This window comes from Anabrus simplex, chromosome 3 (assembly GCF_040414725.1).
Source record: "Anabrus simplex isolate iqAnaSimp1 chromosome 3, ASM4041472v1, whole genome shotgun sequence".
Classification (NCBI taxonomy): domain Eukaryota; kingdom Metazoa; phylum Arthropoda; class Insecta; order Orthoptera; family Tettigoniidae; genus Anabrus; species Anabrus simplex.
The window spans coordinates 195677859-195682764 of record NC_090267.1 but is presented as its reverse complement, the minus strand read 5'-3'; the positions used below and the strand labels follow the sequence as shown (position 1 = coordinate 195682764).

Sequence of the window (4906 nt, the reverse complement as noted above, 5' to 3'; positions counted from 1 at the left end):
TTAGGTTGATTTGTCACCCATGCATCACTGTACTTCCTGCATGTTCACGTCTTTCAAACAAGAAACCATTACGGGAGTCAACAAGAGTCTGTTTCACTCGGGTAACCCCTTAATAATAATAATAATAATAATAATAATAATAATAATAATAATAATAATAATAATAATAACGGTGAAAATAGGTGATAATTGTAAGAATACGAGCTATTTTGTACAATATACATTGCTAATGTCTGTTATGCTATGAAATAATCTCTCCAGTCTCATTGTTATAATAATTACACACGGTGAAATATTCCTGAAATTAGTTATTCTGGCGAACCAAACGTAATCTAGGTATTCAAACAAACACGACCTTCTAAGTAAAATAAAAAAAAATGTTAGCCAGTCAGCAAGTCCATTACTCCTTTCAGCATTTCACATTTTATTTCAACTTCATCGACAATTCTGTCATTCGAGTATTCTGTCAGTCTGTTGATTAATTATATAAGAAACAATTTTAATAAGTTATAGGCTAATATTACTCCATTAATTTAGGTAGTTTTTAGAGAGTGTTAACAATGCTATTTTTTCTAATTCATGTGACTATGTAGCCTACTGTATGTTGTAGTTAAGTGTAAGAGAGGGCCGTAAGGCTTAACTTCGCCACATACAAAGGCATAAAATAAATAAATAAATAAATAAATAAATAAATAAATAAATAAATAAATAAATAAATAAATAAATAAATGACTGTTTCGCTTATCAGAGCTTACACTACAAAGCCTTCTCCGCTACTTTATTTTCTTCGAAACCCACAATCTTGCTTTTCAATTCATAGATACCGTAATTTATTTTAACTCATAAATTTACAATATACAATTTTAAACCAACCAAGATAATTTTTGGTAGGGGCAATGGAAACATAAACTATATTTAACGAAACAACATCAACTTTCAAATAGAGAGGTTGACAGGGCAATTCAATCTTGTGGATTAGTACTATTACGGAATTCATTAGAGGAGCAGATCTCTTAAGTTATGACAATTTCTTGTTATCTTAACGTGTCGCATTGTTTTCATCCGAATTATTGATCACCGGGCGTATTTCCAAATTTGAAGCTTGTAGGAATGGATTGAAGATTGAAAGCATAACCTCCGCTTTGTTCTATCTTCTTGCTCTCAGCAGCCGCTCGTCTCTGATCAGCCAGCACCGCAATCTCCTGCAGCGCCTTGCGTTGCTTGGCTGAGAGGTGATCCGTAAGCATTTGATACCAGCTAAGGTCTCCAGCTTGGATATTCTGCATTAAATCTTTGAACATTATATATTCGTCTATTTCGTTCTCTTCAATGGCTGATGTATAACTTTCCAGAGGAGTCTCTTCGTACAGTTCAGAGTCATCATCATTGAAATCATCAATATTCACTACCACTGCTGCCGCTGGGTCCCTTCCACTGCTCTTTTCCAACTGCGATTCTTCCTCTAGCTTCTCCATATATTCTCGCTTGGCCTCGTCTATATCACTTTCATCACTTGATAACACCTCCTGTTCCATGTATTCTAAATAGTCCTCATCATCATCGTCATCTTCGTCTTCCTCTTCTCCCATAGCCTGATATTCTCGTGCTTTTTTTAATCCTTGGAAAAGCACTATAAGTGAAGGCATGATCTTGTCTGCATGCTCGCTGATAAATGGATATTGCGCACGAGGAAGTGTGAGCAAAGTGCAGAATCCAAGAATGCAAATTCTTCGGTCATGAATACCCAAGAAATTGCGAACATCATTCAGCCATTGCTTTATAAATTGAGATACAATTGGCTCAACAGATTGTAAATTTTCTTGAATTTTTTCAAGAGTTGTAAAGAATAACTGTGCATTGTAACAAAGGGCTGAAATAGCGACTTGCAAGCACATTGTACGCAGTTCAGCTGATTTCACCCCATGATTCAGTCGATGAAAGACAAGCTCTACAAATGATGGTACCCAACGATCAATACGCCCCTGACACTGGAGAATGATAACCTCCATCAGCTTTGCTGCATGACTTTCTGAATCTTGCTCAGTACCCCTCATTAAAACTGACTTACACATATCAAATATAGCCGTTATATAATCCTCGTTTGACAAAAATGTATCAGTATCAACGGTCACGTAATTGTGAAGAGCTGCCATCATATCTGCAAAATAATCGAATGCGTCTCTTTGGAATACTTGATAAAGCATTTCCAAAATTTTCCACATCTCTGGGCTTACTCTCTTTGCAGTTAAATCATCCACTAAGAACAGAGCCTCTTCATAAAGATCTGAAAGACGACGCGTAAATATGTTACCTACAATGCTGAGAGCTGGAGACTGCAAACTGGCCATTACTTCTGCCCTTTCTTCCATGGCTGTAAGTAGTGTATCGACTGTATTCAACAAACCAATAGCAGAAATATCCTTCTCATCAGAACCATCCAACATCTGGTTGAAGGTAGTCGCTAGATGATCACATATTTCAACTGCTATGGGCATCAGCTGATCCGGGAAGGCGTGAACAATTTCTTGAAGGACACTTGCCAACCCATCGTTCTTTGTTTCCCTAATCAGTAGCAATAACTGCAAAGTTATCTGTCGTATGTTAGGCTCCAAATATTTCTCAGATTTCTCTTGTGCTTTAAGAATCATTTTAATAGCCGTAGCTGCTTGGACTTTAACGGGAAGATCTTGGTCGCTCAAATGGGCTTTAGTTATCAGCTGTACTGTGTCTTCTAGAACCTTTTCCGGCTTAAATCTTACCTCACTGAAACGCTGGATCAACCAGCATGCCCGTGCTCTCATATGGCCCCTTGGACTGTTAAACTGAGGAAATATGTATTGTTTTAACACGTGATTGACTTGGTCTTTGTATTTCTTCTTCACCAACAAGATGTCTGCGAGGTGGCCAATCATGTGTAGTGCCCCATCTACTTGACGAGCATCTGTCTGAAGAGAATTCAACACTTGTGTAACGAAATTCATTGTCTTTTCTAACATTCCCTTCCTTTTCTTGCAACACAGTTGTAGAAGAGACTGTGCAGCCATTTCTGTAGTCATGTAGGTTTCAAAAATATCAAATTTTACTTTAATGTACTCATAGGGGTCAGTAACCCAAAGCTCTTCGTCCGCTTCTGAGTATGATAGAACAGGGAATATAACGTTCTGGATAATATCTACCATATGTGGCTTAAGATATTTCCATGAATACGCATGACCGACTGCTTCGTTAAGATAGTTAAGAGTATGTTGAAGCACCAATGGTAAAATATAGACTTTCTCCTTGTAATCATCTAAAATTCTAAACAACACTCCGAGTATCACTGTAGAGAAACTCTTAAGGTACCAAGCTGCAAACTGGTTATAATCTTTAACGACATTACCAGGACTTCCGTATTTTTCAAATACCCTTTGTAAGATTCGAAGAGCCCATTTCTTGTATTTCCACCATAATTTGAGATTATCATTCAGTTCTGCCGCCGAATATACTTTAGCTGGCATTGGCTGCTCTATTACCGTCCTAAATACCTCCATCCATGACGTAAAGACTTCTTGGGATATTATATCTGTAGGCAATGAGTAGTCTATGTAGGCGAAAAATATCTTCAGAATTTGTTTTTGAACCATTATTGATTGGTCACTGCGGTCCGGTATTAATGTCACGCATATCTGATAAACAATCGGTAAAATAATTTTCATAGCTTCGTTTAAAGGTGCTCGTCCTTCAGGTTTATACTGATAAATCTTCATTAGCTGGTAGACACTTAACAATGTCCCCATCCATCGCGAACCATCAGGATTTTGTAAATAGGTGGCTATCTTCTCCATCATTTGTACACACCGAGAGGGAAAGTCGGACTTCATTATAGTTTTTACACATACCAGTAACTGACTTCGGATTAGATCTGGTGAATACACCACGGCATCAATGATGTTATCGCGAATCATCGAACGATCTTGCTCAGAGATGATGAAGGGATGCGTTTCTTCGGATATAACTTTTCGCTCGCTCCAGGATCTGTTCAATAAGTTCTTCAAATAGATCGCACCGGCCTGCCTGACAGGCAAGTCTACATCGCTCAACATCACAACCTGCAGTAATGTTGGTGAAAATTCAGGAACTTTGTCGAGTTGAGATAACTGGTCCTCAGCCTGCTGGCGCTGGGCGGGATCCATGGTAGCCCTTAGGACTTCCATCAGCTGGATGGTCTCCATTTTCTCTGATCCCTTTTGCTGAAGGTAGAAAATAAATATCAGTTTCAGTACGTATTTATTATTATCATTTAATACCTATTAGTAGTTCTATAATGCTGAGGTTCATTGCATAGTGGAGATACAAGTTAACAAAAATGATACCGACTTCGCTACTACCTATAAAATATTTCAAATCTCATGCACAGAAGTGTTTCTTTAGCCGCAATGTTGGTAATGGACACAAGGCAAATTGATAAGTAACAGTGGTTAACGAAGTAATTTGTTTACCATTAAATTCGGTACTAAGGATGGTTATAATTACTTTGTTAACAAATAAAGAGGATTGTTTCTTCAGCCATCTACCTCAACGTTAGTTGGATCCTCCAAAATGATTTCTACAGTCGTAGATCATGTGGTTATGGAAAAACAGTTTTGACCTTTCTTTGTACTCATTACTGGCTGACAATAGATTTATCCAGTCGTTATCAACATTTTCTTTCGTTTTTGGAGTGATTTAACGTCGCACTAACGCAAGTATGGGAAATGGATAGGTTTGGGAAGACAGCGACCGTGGCATTTATTAAATTAAATCTCAGTATTTACCTGGCGTGAAAATGGGAAACATGGGCCGATGACCTCGATGTTAGGCCCCTTTAAACAACAAGCATCAACACAAAATGGGAAACCAAGGAAAACCATCTTCAGGGCTACCGACG

At 37.9% G+C, this 4906-nt stretch overlaps 1 pseudogene; it reads right to left on the bottom strand.

Moving 5' to 3' along the window:
* Positions 1 to 1067: 1067 nt before the first annotated feature.
* Positions 1068 to 4211, bottom strand: LOC136867155 (importin-7 pseudogene; annotated as a pseudogene).
* Positions 4212 to 4906: the final 695 nt, after the last annotated feature.